This window comes from Talpa occidentalis, unplaced genomic scaffold (genome assembly GCF_014898055.3).
Source record: "Talpa occidentalis isolate TD23 unplaced genomic scaffold, MPIMG_talOcc4v2.1 talOcc4.2, whole genome shotgun sequence".
NCBI lineage: Eukaryota > Metazoa > Chordata > Mammalia > Eulipotyphla > Talpidae > Talpa > Talpa occidentalis.
In genome coordinates this window covers 135176456-135193320 of record NW_023602073.1, presented here as the reverse complement: position 1 = coordinate 135193320, position 16865 = coordinate 135176456, and the positions used below count along the sequence as shown (strand labels likewise).

At 35.4% G+C, this 16865-nt stretch overlaps 1 long non-coding RNA gene across 1 annotated transcript; it reads right to left on the bottom strand.

The window, feature by feature from the left end:
- Window positions 1–7557: 7557 nt before the first annotated feature.
- LOC129146345 (uncharacterized) lies at window positions 7558–16610 on the bottom strand. Its single transcript, XR_008552914.1, has 3 exons — window positions 16530–16610; window positions 9575–9688; window positions 7558–7886 (listed from the first exon to the last, which is right to left on the bottom strand). It is a non-coding gene; the product is annotated as an uncharacterized LOC129146345 (long non-coding RNA).
- Between the last annotated feature and the right edge of the window lie 255 nt (window positions 16611–16865).

The window sequence follows — 16865 nt, the reverse complement described above, 5'->3', positions numbered from 1 at the left end:
CCTGCTGCTCCCCTCAGCTGTGCTTCCTGTTGTCTGCCTGTTCTGTTCCCCGCTCTGTCTCTGGTGAATCCTCTCACCCTCCCATGCCTCTGGCCTGTACCCCAGCTATTGTATAAATAAAAAATAAATCATAAAAAAAGAAATACAGACTTTTTTGGAGTGGGTGTGGTATGAGGACATACATTGAAGAGTTGTGAATGTATACCTCTGAGTCAGACACGGTGTTGTAAAAATTATTTCCTCAATAAAAAATAAAAAAAAATCACATTCTTTGACAAAAGTCATTTGTAGAAAAAAGTATCATTCTTTACAATAAACATTCTTGAAAATATAAAAAATATATAAAGTGTCGTGTTACTGATATTTTATTTGCATTTGATTTTAGTCTATGTATAAATTATTCTCCAGAAAAACATTATAGTGTTAGAAATATAAAAGTGCTTTTAGGCAACTTTATTGTTAGTGCTTTTATATGTTATTTCAGTAATTCGCTTTGCAGTACCTAGGCTAAAAATCTTACGGTTGGGAAATAATTTTCCCATTTTCATGTTCTCTAAACATCTGCCTAATTCATATTTTACTAAAAATCTCTCATGAATATTTGTTTAGATTCCAGACACAGTAATTTTTAAACTTCTTGTGAAGAAACAATTTTTTAGTAAAATAATGGATTCTGGATTCTTGAAATTTAAGTTTAAAGGGAAAATGCGGGCCTCCCCGGTGGCGCAGCGGTTGAGCGCTGGGTTACGAAGCTGCGCGCGGCCTCTGCGGCGCTGGTTCGATCCCCGGCTGCTCCCCGGCCACCGGAGGAGGGTCCCACATGGCGCGCAGACCTCTCCTGCCGCCCGCTGCTCCCCTCAGCAGTGTACCTCGTTCCTTCTGCCTGCTCTGCTCCCCGCTCTGGCTCTGGTGAATTCTCTCACCCTCCCGTGCTTCTGACTGTACCCAGTGCATGTATAAACAAAAACAAACAAACAAACCAGCAAAACAAATAAATAAAGCATGCCTCTATAAAAAAAAAAAAAAAAAAAAAAAAAAAAAATAAAGGGAAAATGCTGAGAAGATTGAAATTATAATCACAATAACTTGTGACATTAAGTTGAACTGTATGATAAACTCTTTACAGATTTATTTTATTTTTATGAAAATAAGCCCAATATTCTAAGAAAAGAATTATACAACAAAAATAATGAGGCAAATCACTTATTCTGTTTCTATGCATCACCAAGTCTATCTGTAGCTTTCATGTTCTCGATTAGTGTGTCTTAACTCTGCCAGACTTCTGACTCCACAGCTTTTTCAAGGTGAATCATGATATATATATATATATATATAATCTTCTCACATCACTCTGTGTAGAAAGCTTCATTTGAATTAAAAATACACCGAAACAGATGACATCTATTTTCATATCTTTTCTCGTCTGATGTTGCCAGTTGCAAATTCATTGGATTATAATGTTGCTGATGTGGATAAAATACTTGATCTATAATTAATTTGCAGAAGAACTAGGACTGGTCCATGTCAAAACTAAAAATTTGGTAAAGCTTGTGACTGGACATCTGCCTTGCCTGTTATAAACTCTTTCATCCCGTATCTTCAGAGGTGCTGGTGTTGATTTTTCTTGGGCCTTTTTTATTATTCTTTATTTTCCACTTTGATAATTTAGAAAATGGTATCAATCTGGACACTGGACAAAGGGCAGCAATTTCAGACAGGTAAATAAAAAGCAACCTCAAGAGAGATGACCTCATTCCATGTTTTATTCTGGAAACTGATGGAGATAAGAAGAAAAGGATCTGATGACAGAATACGATGCATTGTAAAGTGATTTGTACCAACAAATTTGAAATGGTAATTTGAAAAAAAGATTTCCTGAAACTATCTCCAGGAGTTTTAATGATATATTTGAATGATATATTTGTGCAGTCTAATTGTATACAAAAAGAGAATATTATAAAAAAAAATCTACCCCCAAATAATCATTGACCTAAATTGTGCTCTAGGATCAGATAATATCCATGATATTCAAGTTGTTCTAGTGAATTAAGAGGAAATCTTCCAAATTCGGTTTATGCAAGAAACTTATGGTCATTCCACGGCATTCTGTGCACTTGGTTTCTGCCCCCTGTGATCTACCCACAGTGCGGTGTAGGGTAAGCAAAGTATTATTCTTTCCTACCCCTATGTCATTAGATCACATGCATGCCTCATGGCGGACATCTGGAGTAGGGCGTGGGCATGCATAGGTGGGTACACCTGGGCTGAGTCTGGGCTTATGAGTTCAACGCCACGATGATGTGTGAGAACACCTGAAAGAGAACCATCAGAGAAGCAGAGGCCACGAGAGAACCGGAGAGCCCAGAAAGAGTGGAGATTCACCCAGGGGTAGGAGGCCTGCCAGCCACCTGGCCCCCTGGCACCTCTGTCTGCCATATACTTGGTAAATCCCAATAAAAGCCCGCAGAAGCAATGGAAGTTTCCAGGACTCCTCCTTCACCTGTCTGCTTGGATCATAGAGAACCTTCTCTGTGGCCATCCTGCCACTACAGTGGTGTATGGGATACCACAAACTTCAGTTCCCAGACACCCAAGACAAATGATCTAGTGGAAAATTTGATGAAATTAGGAGTGGAGAAGGAAGAAGATCCTATATTCCTTTTTTCTCTCATGGTGTTTCTGGTTGCAAGGACAGTAGTAGCAAGTGTTCGAGGTGATGAGAGTGGCAGATACAGCTGCAAAGAATGAACAAGAACCGAGTCCTGGAATGCGGGTGCCTCATTTCCTGCTAGGGTAGGTGGGTTCCCAGCAAAGGTAGGAGAGGAGCAGATATGCTTGCTTATGAATTCCATTCAGGCAAATTCCCTCCCATAAAAGGCTAAGGTTGTGACACAGAGATCTTGGGTTGCTGTAACACTGTGTTTTGGTTTTGCAGCAGTTACTAATGTTATCTTCTCTCGTTTCTCTAATCCTTCCAAATCAGATAACTAATTATGCATTAAATTTCTTCCATTTTAAATACTTGGAATGGTTTCTAATTTTAAAATATATCATAATAAATACGCAAGTAAAACGTGAATACTTAAACTCAATAATTCACATAAAAGATAACCACAGGCCAACTTTATGCAAATGCTGATATAGATATTTGAAATAAAATAATTTTAACCAGCAGAGGAACAGCTCATTAGAATTAATAAATAATGACTAAGTAAGATTTATTTTAGCAATCCATGGATGGAACAAATGAGAAAAGCAACTAATATAGTTCATGTTTTAAATAGATATAAAAAGGAAATCATATTATTGTTTCCATAAAAAGTTCTGCACAAAATTAAATCTTTTCCTAATAAAAATACTCAATAATAGAGAAATTGATTGAATACTTTTTAAATATGAATAACTCATATCTTGATTAATGGGAAATGCTGGACTGATTCAGTTAAATTCAGAGAAAAAGGAAATGAGACTCATTATTGCTGCTTTTTTTAAATTGTGTTGAAGATATTAAAAAATAAAATCAGATAAAAGTGATTATAATCATGAGAATGAGGAAAAAGATAAAACTATCTTTATTTGCAGATAGTGTGATAATTTGCCTGGAAAACCATGGTGAACCAAAGAGAGTGAAAGGGAGAGAGAGAGAAACCAAGTACCAGCATAAAACCAGTATTTTAAAAGTCAAACATCCTACTGATAATTCCATGGATCAACATGGATAGACTATGGTTCCAGATATTTGGTCAATCAAGAATAATTAGATGTTTTTAGATATTTTAGATAAGGTCACTTTTAAATCATTAGGTTTTGAGGAAAATTGATTATCTTCTATAAAGTAGATGGGTCTTATCCTATCAGTTGAAGGTCTTAATAGAAAACCAAAACCAAAATAGATAAAACAAAATTTAATGACAGTGAGTAACATTTAAGGAGCCATGAGATACTGGAATAATTACAGCAGAAAGTGAGTTTTCTCTGAATAGCTGTTGTGCATATGATTGTACAGTACATAGACACTCCTCAAGCTAAGTATGTTTAGCTCAATTCTCTGACAAAGACTAGTGCCCCTTTCTCCTCTCCATTCTTGCTGAGGACTCCAGCAAGATAACCTAGGCTTCCTCAGGATCCATTTCCTCATCGCCATTAGATCAATGAGTAGCTGAAAAATCACATAAAAATCAAGTCAGGGAAGTGCTGCCTTGACTATGAGAGGGGAAAAAATAGAATGACTATCAGAACCACCAATTATACCTTCCCTTTTTCTTTTAATATAGCTAATAATCTGCTACTTGAAAGATTATAGACCACTAGATTAAAGATACCACTGTTTGGGGATTTGTGAGGTGTGGAAACAAATTTGAACTTCAATCAGCTGGAGTCACTCATGTAGATGACCATGGTCAGACACTCTTAGACACTCTTCTCTATGACTCATTGGAATAAAGCTGCTAATCAAGTCAACTTTCCAGCCTCTGTCCAGATGACTCCTGTCACCTAGATTTGTCATAATGCCCCAGCCTTGACAACACATCTGCCGTCATAGCTTAGCCATACAGTAAAGGACTTGGCATTCTCGTGAGAAGTTACATTATCCAGTTTCGTATGGTTCCTATTTCCTATGGTAACTAGGAAATTTTTCATTAAGTCTAACAGTGTATTTTGACAGCCTATGTTCTTTTTCTTTTGCTATTTATATTCCACAGAAAAACAAAGACATCCAATATCTTTTACTTTGTGACTTATTTCACTTAGCATGAACACCTCAAGGTCCATCCATTTTGACCTCAAAGGCACCATTTCATCTTTTAAAATAGCTGAGTAAAATACCTGAGTAGTATTTCATTGAACATATATTCTACAATTCTTTACCTGGTTGCCTGTTGATGGGCACACACTTTGGCTTGACAGCTGTGGTGAATGCTGCTATGAACATAGGAGTGAAGAGTCTTATGGAATAATTAAGCAAGAAAAAGACAAAAGAAATCCAGATTGTAAAAGAAGTTGAAACTGTCACTATTTTCACATGAAATGGTTTTATAGAGAACTCAAATAAACTAACAAACAAAATTAGAAATAATAAATTAATGCAGCAAAGTTGTAGGATAAACAATCAATACATGAAAATCATTTTGATTTGTGTCAGAAGAAAGAAAATTAAAAAAAATTCCATTGACACTGACACCAAAAAGAATGAAATACTTGGGATTAAACTTAAAAAAGGAGGTAAAGTAGCCATACATTGAAAGCTATAAGACTTTATAAGAAAATAAAAGACTCAGAGAACTTATTAATTTCTAAACGGTATTCTGAAGATATTTCCAGTCATTGTTGTTACTAATATTTTCATCCCTATCATTTTGGAGTCTTGATTGATTCATCTGAATTTTCCTTCTTATTTTGAACTGCCAATAGTCTCCAAAATCCTATTACTTCTCATGTTAGTTAAAATTGGTCCATTTTTCTTATAATTAAATATTTCTCATGTGTTAATTTGAAATTAACAATCTCAATTATAGCCATCCATTTAGAGTAAGTATGTTGGTGGGACTCTCTGGTGGCGTGAGGAGTTAAGATGCAACTATGAAACTGTCTGCAGTCTCTGTAGCAAGAGTTCGATCCCTGGCTGGCCAGGGAGCAACCCACATGGTGCAGCAGACCTCTCCTGACTCACCCACTGCTCCCCTCAGCAGTGTATTTCAGTCAATCTGCCTGTTCTGTTCCCTGCTCTGTCTCTGGTGAATCCGCTCACCCTCCCGCACATCTGGTCTGTACCCCTGTTCTTGTATGAATGCATAAATAAATCTTTAAAAAAATTAAACAAATAAAACCTAAGCTCAGTATATCAACATAAGTCACTTGGCTTGATTTCTAACTCAGGCCTAAAGCTTAAAGGTCACAGTGCTGCCCTTCAAGTTCCCATGAGGCCACCCAACTTCATAAAGGTAGGAGACTTTTTAAAAAAAATATATGGCACTTAAGATGACACCTGAAAAATAAGTTTGTTGGTAATGACTTCTGTGTTAAATGTCTTATCATAGTAGGGTAATTTGTGGTCCTATCACCTATCTTTAAAACTAAGCAGTTTTTTAAGTTGGAGTTTTTTTTTTGTTTTTTTTTGTTTTTTTTTTGTTTATTTTTTTTTTTTAAGATTTATTTATTTATGCATACCAGAGCTGGGGTACAGGTCAAAGGTTTGGGGGTGGGGGTGTGAGAGGATTCACCAGAGACAAGAGTGGGAAGCAGAACAGGCAGATCTACTGAAATACACTGCTGAGGGGAGAAGCAGGTAAGACAGGAGAGGTCTGCTGTGCCATGTGGGTCAGCTCCCTGGCCTGGGATCTAACTCTTGCTGCAATAGGGCTGGTAGCTTCATAGTTCTGAGATTTAACCCCTTGCGCCACCAGGGAGGCCCAAACGAAGCAGTTTTAATAGACTACTTTAACAACCTGACTATATAGTCATTTGCACCCAGGTCTTGAATTAAAGGGGAAATTGTTCATTTCCTATGTAATTACCATAATAGAATTTTACTTTCCTGATAATCATAGCATCAAAGTATTTCTGAGTAAAAAGTCTTTTTAGGGCCTCCCCTGGTGGCGCAGCAGTTGAGTGCTGGGCTGCGAGGCTGCCCGCAGCCTCTGCTGTGCCAGTTCGTTCCCTGGCCGCTGGCGAGGGTCGCACCAAAAAAAAAAAAAAAAAAGGTCTTCTTTTTAAAATACATACCAAATGGAGAGTTAAGTTATGTATCTTTTGGCTTATCCTATGCAACCGAAAAGTAAAAGTAATGTTTGCTATTAAACTTTAATTACATGAAGAGAATATAACTTTATGATTTCAAATAGGGAAAATAACTGGCAAAGAGGGACAAAGAGGTGTATCACCTGTCTATCCTTAATACACTATCTTTAAAAACCTATTAATTGATGTCTCATTAAACCTGCATAGTTCCTTCTTTACAGAGTTAGACTTTATTTCTTGAGATTTCCAAACTAATGCCATTCCAAGGGAGTGAAATATTTCTTCACTTATTCTTGACAAGACTTTAATATTCTTTCCGAGAAGTAATCTCCAGGGAGTTAAATATAGCATTTAAAAATCACTTTCTTTCAGTCTGTACTGGTGAGATGCCTTCAAAATATGATTTCCAAAAAGTGCAGGAGGTGAAATGGAGGTGCTTTATTATTTTTTCAATGGCCAGTGAGATTTCAAATTTCAGTTTTTTGCTTGCTGAATTTATTGTTTGACATGCATTATAAAATGAAATTGTCTAGCTTATTATTTTCTACCTGTAAATCTACATTTACATTTAGTAAATAAAATGTTTCAGAAAGACTTTGATTTTATTGTCGGGGGTAATTTAGTGATTTTTGTAAGTAAATTTATAAAGCCAGTTACTTTTTATTAAATGTATATAGAAAGCATTGTGCCAGAGAGGTTTATTTAATGTGCAAAGGATTTGAACAGAGAAAAATCTATTCCTCATATATTTTAAGAGTATTATTTATCACTCAGTGCTGAATAGACAATAGAAAAGACGTGGTGTCTGCCCAATGAGATGAAAGATAATATTAGCTTTAATACCTTTAGCTTTTTCAAACAATCAATGGAAATAGAACAAATTGCTTATTCTTCCACTTCAAGGGTTATGTAGTATAGAGTGATATATATATAGAGATTTTTTTTTGAGGTTTCATTAGTGTAAGAAAAACAACAACCAAGAAAAACAGCAACATATTGGCAAAGAAACTTAATGGCAAATGGGAGGCTCAAGCTGACTTTTCATGCTCCTCCAGTAATAGAGAATATATTCATTTGTCCACGTCATCATCATCATCATCATCATCATGATGCTTTTGTTCAGAATGGATTATATTCAAGGCATTAATCTACAAAATAAAAATGTAAAATAATGATTTAATGATTAATTTCTATAATTGTCTATATATAAATTTAAATAACTTAATAACAGGAATACTAAGGTAGACAAATGCTTTCATTTTCTACAAGTAATAAATTTTTAAAAAACACCACACTAAGGAGAAACAAAATTTGTTTGTGTAAAGCAGCTCTCCTGGCCAGATTATCTTTCTTCTTTCTCATCAACTTACCTTAACTAAAAGGTATTTTCTCCATTTGTGAGAATACTGGATTTGGCTAGAGAGGGACGGAAGGAGCATTGTATTTCATATTCTTGCATAATCTTATTTTTTCTCTATTATGATTATCATTTGCTTTCATTTGCCAACCACAAAGTCCCATATATTATTTTTCTAATAGTTCAGTATTGCAACTAATTCCACTGGACTTGAAATCTCTTTTACTGAAATGTTTTCATACATATTGAAATAAGTATTAAAACAGTATGAAATTTATTAGTCAGAAAGATTTGGCCAAAACAGAATCACAAACTTTTGTTGGGAGAGTACAATCTGCTAACTGCAGTGACCCTCAGTCAGGACTCAAAGGATTAGCCTGGGAAACCCTACTCTAAGAAGTCCCCTGTCAAGGGACCCCATTCATTTCGCAAATCTTGGGATACTCTTAAAATGCTATAAATCATTCAATGTCTTTTTAAAGTATTTTTCTAGAAGCCCCTGCAATCTGTTGCTCAAAGGCTATCAAGTTTTTACTAGGCTTCTCAAACCACCATATTGAAAATTGCCACCAACCTTTCTCATAGTCTATTCCCAGCCTTCTTGATACTACTTTTATTATTAAAGTATACTTTTCAATGTAACATATATATTTTGATTTAATGAGTACTTTCATGTTGCTTACTGCTAGTGAGTTTTCCTAGCTTCTTATAAATATTAGCTAATTTTCCTAATTAGCTTATTAAATAAACACTAGTGTCTTTGCTCAATAAACAAGAAAGCAGATGAAGAGAAGTTGTGTCAAAATTACAGAGCTAGAAAGTGTTTGAACTGGGGTTTGAATTCAGGCAGCACTGCTTCAGAATCCAGGCTCCAAAAGATTACTCTATGTTCTTTTAAACTTATTTGTTGTTTATCTCTCCTTGACAGCAGAAAATTCTGTCTGTTTACTGTTGCATTTAAGGTGACAAGAATGGTTTTAATATTTGATCTAGGATTGTATGCCAGATTATGTAACAGATCATCAAGAAAATAGAGATTTCCACAGATCAAGGGAGAAGGAGATAAAATAGATATTAAATGAATAAACTCAGAAATAGTGCCTAATTTCAAAGACCATGTAAGTAAACAGAAAGTGCTCTGACAGAGTTTAACATGGGGACACAATTTTGACTAGATTAGGTAAAAATGTAAGTAATTACTTGAGAATTAAGGCATGAAATAAGAAGTAAATTGGGAAAAATGTGTCTAGTAGGTAGGAAACTAGATGTGTTAAGTTTTATTCTAGAGACTATGCTAGAATTAAGGAATTAAAATCCCAGGGTAGCTAGAAACTATAGATAGAAAGGAAAATCTATAGAAAAGAGACGATGAAAGTAGCCAGGAGTTCTATTGCAAAGGGCATTATAGTTCATGTTAAGAAGTTTGGATCTTATTCTAAGACAGTGGGAAACAATTAACATCTCAAAATGTTAACTCACATGATGGATTTACATGTTGAATATCTGAACGCAGTGCAAATGATGGTGTGGTGTGAGGACATGCATCTGAGGCAGTGTGATCCTATGCCTCTGAATCACGTACAACGTTGTAAACTGTTGACCCAGTTAAAAAAAAAAAGAAAAATATATTTTGCATTATTGCTCTAGAAAAGCAAGGAAGAGAGAGAAGCAATATGTGAAACTATCCAATAATATAATCGTCCAGACAAGAAATCACAGAGTTCTAAACTAGAGTGGCATCAGTGAACGTAAAGATAGGAGAGGCCTTTGTCGGACTTGCATGTTGACTCTTGGTGGTGAGGATGCAGGAGGAAATAAGACTTTTTGATATTCTAGCTTGGACAACTGGACTTGTTGCTACTTAATGATAGAAATAAAGTCAAACCTAGGGGAAATGTGTTTTAGGAGTTCAATTTTTGTATGGTGTGAGACTATGTGAAATTCTAGGGACATACACATCTCTTGGACATAGAGATTAGTTTTTTCTTAGTACCTAATAGTATTACTACCAGTTAAAGAAATTGGAGGAAATGTTTGGTGAGAGCTTTTAAGTAGAGAATAGAAGATTATCTAGAAAAATGTGTGCCTTCATGATAACAATCAGAATTGTAGACATGGCTTGAGAAAGATGACTGGAAAACACTGAGATTGAATGAGAAAATATAAGAGAACACTTATAAGTGTTGTTTATGGCAGCAGGGAGGTGGAATCCAGCTAAATATTTACCATTAGGGGAGTTAATAAATGTCGCAGATGCATACCACATATTACTATAGCCTTTATAGAACAATAAACTAATGGACTTGCATATGAATTAACTGAATTTAAAAAATTGCTCTGACAAAAGAATATAAATATGACATTGCAATTATGTAGTTACATATATACTCTGAAGTGCATATATAAGCATGCACACAGAACAGTGCATTTTTAAATGTTATATACATATCCAATTAAATATATTAAATATATTACACTGTATTTAATACTCTATCCAGGGAGAAGGGAGAAATAAAAATGGAAATCACAAACTTAAAAAGGAAAAAAAATAGATATGGTAGCTTGCATCAGTGTTAATAGTTTGACTATAGACTTTTCTTAATAGTCACAATATATGTGTCAAGCTATTGCCAAATATTAATAATTAGAAAAATTGATGGGAGTGCATGGCTGGGAAGTATGGTTAAGGGGATACATGGGAACTATACTTTCCACTCTTTCTGTTAACCTACCACTTCTCAAAAAATAAAGGTGATTATTTTTAATAAAGGCTAAAATTATTTCACTCCTTCAAAAGCAAAATAAAAGCAAGCTTTATTCTACTTCAATGCCAATTTAACAATATAAGTAAAATCAATGACTTTCTAGAAAAATATATTAAGTCATTCATCAAAATATACGAAAATGTATAAACAAAAATGCCTTAAATAAAATTCTTTTAACAAGTCTGTATCTCCACTCTAGCAGCTACTGCAACAAAAAAATTCTTGTTGAAAGCATAATTAAGTATAGCAGTTAGCAATAATGTAAGTTATACTAGTAGAGTTAATATTATTCAACCTACATGGATGAAAGTGAGATTAATCTACTTCATTTTTTTAAAGATTTATTTTACAAGAGCCGGGTACAGGCCAGATGTGCAGGAGGGTGAAAGGATTCACCAGAGACAGAGCGGGGAACAGAACAGGCAGACTGACGAAATACACTGCTGAGGGGAGCAGCGGGCGTGGCAGGAGAGGTCTGTCTCGCCATGTGGGATTCTTGCCTGCTGGACGGGATCAAACCCACACTGTAGGGGCTGTGGACAGCTTCACAGTGTGGCACTCAATCACCTGTGCCACCAGGGAGGCCCAATCTACTTCATATTTGCTGATTGTAGTATGTGTTTATGAAATCAAAGATTTTCAAGTAAGATGATTAAAATTTGAATTGTAAGTATGGAATTTTTCAAGGTGTCAAAAAACTAGTGAAACACATTTTTTATAGTTGCACTCAATGTTATTAATCCAGATTAGAAATAGAAAGTGAGAAAAATGTTTCATGCAGTTTAGAAATAAGTTTGTCATTCTTAAGAATAAGTTTAGCAACAATGTTTAGGACTTAAAGTAAACAATAAAATTTCATTGAAAGAATTAAAACAATTACTCAACAAATGGAAAGGTATGCCATATTTCTCAAGAGGAGTCTTGAATAACATAAAAATGTCATTTTTTAAAAAAATAATATATTTTCTGTGATTCTAATTAAGATGTTAACATTTTGGGATTTGGAATCTTAAGTTTATATGGAGGGATGGAAGTCTGAGATTTTAAATAGTGCATACAAGAGGGATGGAGCACTTGTCACTTCAGGTATTAAAATATACCTAATAAAGTTGTATGAGATATGCAGAGGATTAGACATATATCCTTGGAACATATTAGAGCACTCACAAGTAGAGGCAAGTATATAAAGAATTTAACATTTGACAAATGTTACATTTAAATTTACTGGGAATAGGATGGTACTATAGAGTATATAGACACAATACTTAAAATATAATCAATGTGGATTGTAAATCTTAATCATAAAATATAAAGCAGCAACATGTCAGACTTTATGTTTACCCTGTAGTTAGTGGAGGTTGTTTTCATCAATACACACATATTGACTAAGTTAATATAGCTGGATTTTTTAAAATTGCACATTTTCATGGCATAAGCAATTTTAAGTAGTTTAGGGCTTTTCAGGAGAAAAGAATTTTCTTTGCCAAAGGAGAGGAAAATGGGTACTTTGAATGGGTCCTTTAAGCTTCCACTACAGCCTTCTTTCTGGATAATGAAAAGCTGTCAGTACATCTCCAAGTGTCCTTTGTAGTTAAGGTATTGGATATGTACTTGATCCTCACACTGGATTGATTGAAGCAAAATTCAGGAGTAAATGAGGAGGTCATTTTTTTTTTTTTCTGTAATTTTGGGAAGTTCTACTGACAATGACATAAAAATGTGGGGTGTTTCCCCCACCCTCACTTTGAAGCATCTTTCTAATAGCCACACTCCAGCTTCCTTAGAAGTAATTTCCAAATTTCCATATCATGTTCTTCCTTCTTGCCCAGCTCCAGTAATGGCTTCAGAGAGAGTAACTGTTCAAGTGGTCAAGTCTGCACTGTTCTGTGAATCAGCCTGGGAGGTCTACCATAGGACCCACTTCTTTAGAAAAGTAAGTAAGCGTAAGCACCTAAAATCCCTTTCTGATTAAAATGCCTACAGTAGGTTACTCTCCCTTCTGCTAATGGATGCAGGATGAATTATTGGCAAACAAACCACAGCAGATGTGCAAGTGTCACCTGAGAAGGATCCACACTCATTCATCTTTCCATACATAAAATTTCAAGAATTCTATCATAATAGATGGGAGGCATTATAGGATGAGGATAAATAACTGCACTACATACTGCCTATAATGACCTGAAACACTCCACCTAAAACAAGCAGCAGCCACTGCTTTATTTCCCTTTCATAAATTATTCCAAAAAAATGAGATTACTTGTAAAGGTGAGTGTAGGGTAAGTGAAAATGTACAAGGGCTTTCTGCCCTCCTGTCATTAGGATTGATGATGGATCCCTGTGGTCCTGAATGCATGCCTGAAGGTGGGCACCTAGAGTGGGGTGTGGACATACATAGGTGGGCACACCTGGGGAGACTGGGCTTGTAAGGGTGGTGTCACAGGGATGCCGCAGCAGAAAAAGAGTAGAAGAGAGCAGAGAGAAAAACCAGAGAGCCCAGAAAGAGTGAAGACTTCCTGGGGGCAGGGAGACCTGCCAGAGCCCACCCCTTGCCTCCCTACCCTCCACCCCTCCCCGGGCCTGCCAGTGTACCTGGTAAAAGCTCAGTAAAAGCCTGAAAAAGCCACCGAGGGCTCTAGGACTCTCCTTTACCTGTCCGCTACAATCATAGAAAACCTGCACTATGCCCTTCCTGCCACTACAGTGAGTAGCATTTATGACATTTTCAGAGAACAGTAGTTATGTTCTTATTTTGAAATCCAATGAAATGAAGGAGAAATATTTATTGTAAATGATGATGTAAAAACTGGGATTTTGTACATGTCTGTGTGAAGGCTAAGTTATGCTTGTATATACATGATTTTATGCAATGAGATTAATTTACTATACTCTAAATTTCATTACTGTGCAATTTTTTTATTATAGGACACCGAATGTGTTCAAATAAGTATTCTGTCTTCTATCATTTTGAAGTTATTTTTCAGATTTAATAACTGAGTCAGCTGAATGCATTTTTCACTTTAATATCTCTCTAGAAAATGTGCTAAATAACATTTATCGATGTAAGTACAATAGTTATTAAATGTCAATCAGATTCTTCAAATTATACCCAAAAGCATCTGGTGAAGGCACTGAATTCACTCTAACTATATTATGAAAAATAGCAACTGAGAATCTGATCAATAGTTTGAGTTAAAAGCCACAAAAATGTACCTAAGAAAAGGTTGCTTTGGGGAATTTTCAGATAATTGCTTAAAGTAAACTGGTTAAAGTGAAGAGGTTTCTAAGGATCAATTTCTAATCATCTCTAAAATATCAAATCCCTTTTTCTTCCTCCAGGATACTTACAGTGATTTATGCATTTTATAAACAATAAAAACTTCTGAAAGTCAGTTGGCATAAGAACCTGTATTTCATAATAGATGATGAAATCCATGTCTAGCAATTCAGAAAAAAAAAGTCTATTTCACTTAAGATCCATCAATTTGAGAAGAAAAATCTTTATATTTAGTAGTACTGAATTTTATTTGGAAATTTTTTAAAAAGTGAGGGAGATCACTAGCTCTGCAACATAATCCAAAGTTCTTATTTTTTAAAAGATTTGTTTATTTATACAGAACTGGGGTATAGTCCTGCGGCTTGGGAGGGTAAGAGCATTCACCAGAGACAGAGCGGGGAGCAGAACAGGCAGACAACTGAAAACACTGCTGAGGGGAGAAGCAGGTGAGACAGGAGAGGCCTCTGGGCTATGTGGGTATCTCCTTGGCCAGCGGGGAATTGAACCCACACTGTAGAGGCTGCAGACAGCTTCACAGTGCGATGCTCAATCCGTTGTGCCAAGGGGGAGGCCCAAAGTTATTTTCTGCCCTTTCTACTCTTCATAGGCAATAGCCTGTGCTCCCTTGAAATTCAAGATACATTCCCCGATTCCCTATATATTTAAATTGTATTATATATTTTACTCTAAGAGATAGTACACGGACAACTCAAAATATTTTATATTGAGATTTTTCTGAAATATAATCCAGTGTAAAACAGTGCTTTCAAGTTCATTTCTAAAGTTGTACATAAATCACATTATCTAATTCCAGAACATTTTATCATCCACCTTAAAAAACCCAGTGCCCATTGGCCTTCATTCTCATATTCTCCTTTCTCCAACTCTAACTCTAGGCAACCTCAATTTACATTCTGTTTTTGTAGATTTGCCTACTGTGGACATTTCCTATCAATAGAGTCATACAACATGTGTGGCCTTTTCTATATGAATTATTTTATTGGCATAGTAGTTTCAAAGTTCACTCATGTTGTAGATTGAATCAATACTTCATTTCTTTTTTATAGCTAAAGAAGATTCCATTGTCTGGATGAATGGCAATTTATTTTTCAGGTTAGTTTATGTTGTACCTTTTCATCCTACCCTTTTTCGGATTCTTGTCCTTAATATTAATTTTCATACCTTCTCTCATATTCTCACACTCCATGGGTTAATCGTCAACATGCTAACGGCACTCTCTGTTCAAGAATTGTTCCTTTTTTCTTCTTAAACATCACACTGATTTCATAAATAATAATATGTAAAATGTGTTTGATTTTGGTAGCAAAGTTCTCCTTGTTAATCTTCTCATTTAGAATTGCCTTGTTTAATTATTATGTTTTTTTTGTGTGAAGTTTAGACTAATTTATGAGTTTTCACAACCCCAATTCTTCTCACCTCATTCTAAATCAATTTCAGGGACCATCACAGAAGAAGTTGAATTTAAGGTATCACATATTTTCTTACGCAGTTTCTTTGCCAAACTCCATTTGTTTTCTATACAGAAAACCTGTACCAGAACAGGAAGTGCTGCAGAAGGAGGTAAATACAATGGGATTAACTCCGTACATTGAACTCTGGGCATGAATCAGGACAAAATGAGCTTGAGAAAAGGGCGAAGATGGAGCCCACTTTCTCAATCTTCAACACTTTCTTGTTCAGAACTGTTGCTGGCATTGAAGTAAAGAAATGTGTGATGATATCTGCCCACCAAGGAAATAGACAATGAACAATATAGCTAATGTGGAGTGGGGTGGTAGGTCAAATGAGGACATTTTTCAAGGTATGAAAATCTTTATCACCTTTTGATAGCAAAAATTGTAATAGAGTGAAACTAAAGATACAGAAATGAATAGAAAAAGCAATACCATAAACTTTCTGCAAGTACAGGTCTGAATTAACTGCAGAGAACTGTTGAACAAACCACCTTTTATGGGAAGAAAATTAAATTTTTATAAATTTCTGATTGGGATGATGTAAGTAGGACAATTTCTATTCTGTAAAGGATGTGGAAAATGTGACAAAATAACTCTGGGGGTTTGAGAAGAATGGAAACATTTGAAAGTGTAATTTGCAGTCCTTGGGAAAGCAAATTGATTACCAAGATATAATAAGGTTATCAGTCAATGTTAACTGGAATTACAGTCATTCTCATCTAGATGTAGGAAAACTCAGATTATATTAATAACAATAACAAAAAAAAAAGACTATTTGAAGACCTTGGCAATGGCCTGATTCCAGATTCCTTTCATCATTCTGAATAACATTTCACTCACTTTGATACAGCTGGACCCATTTTCCTCTCCCTCAATCTACTGGATCCTAAATTTTAGATGACTATAGTGAACATTACCTCACAGAAACTTCCAATAGCTCATTGAACCTGTGGAGCACATTATCTCCATGGAAGGTCACAACTGCAGGACAAAGTTGTACATTGCTGCTATGGCAACTGTTTATCTTGGTTCCACTTTGTCAGTAACAGGTGCCTGACATTTTGAATCCAGGACTCTAAACTGCATTTTCAGACTTCTAGAATCCTAATCCTGTAATACTTGCTAAACTAAACTAGTATTTGCTAAACTAGAAGATGTGCTTGTTTTCTTTGATTCCCTAAGCTCTGAATATTCCTGTTTCAATGTGCATATCTACTGGACTTTCTACTTATATATTCCTTTTTCTAAAATAA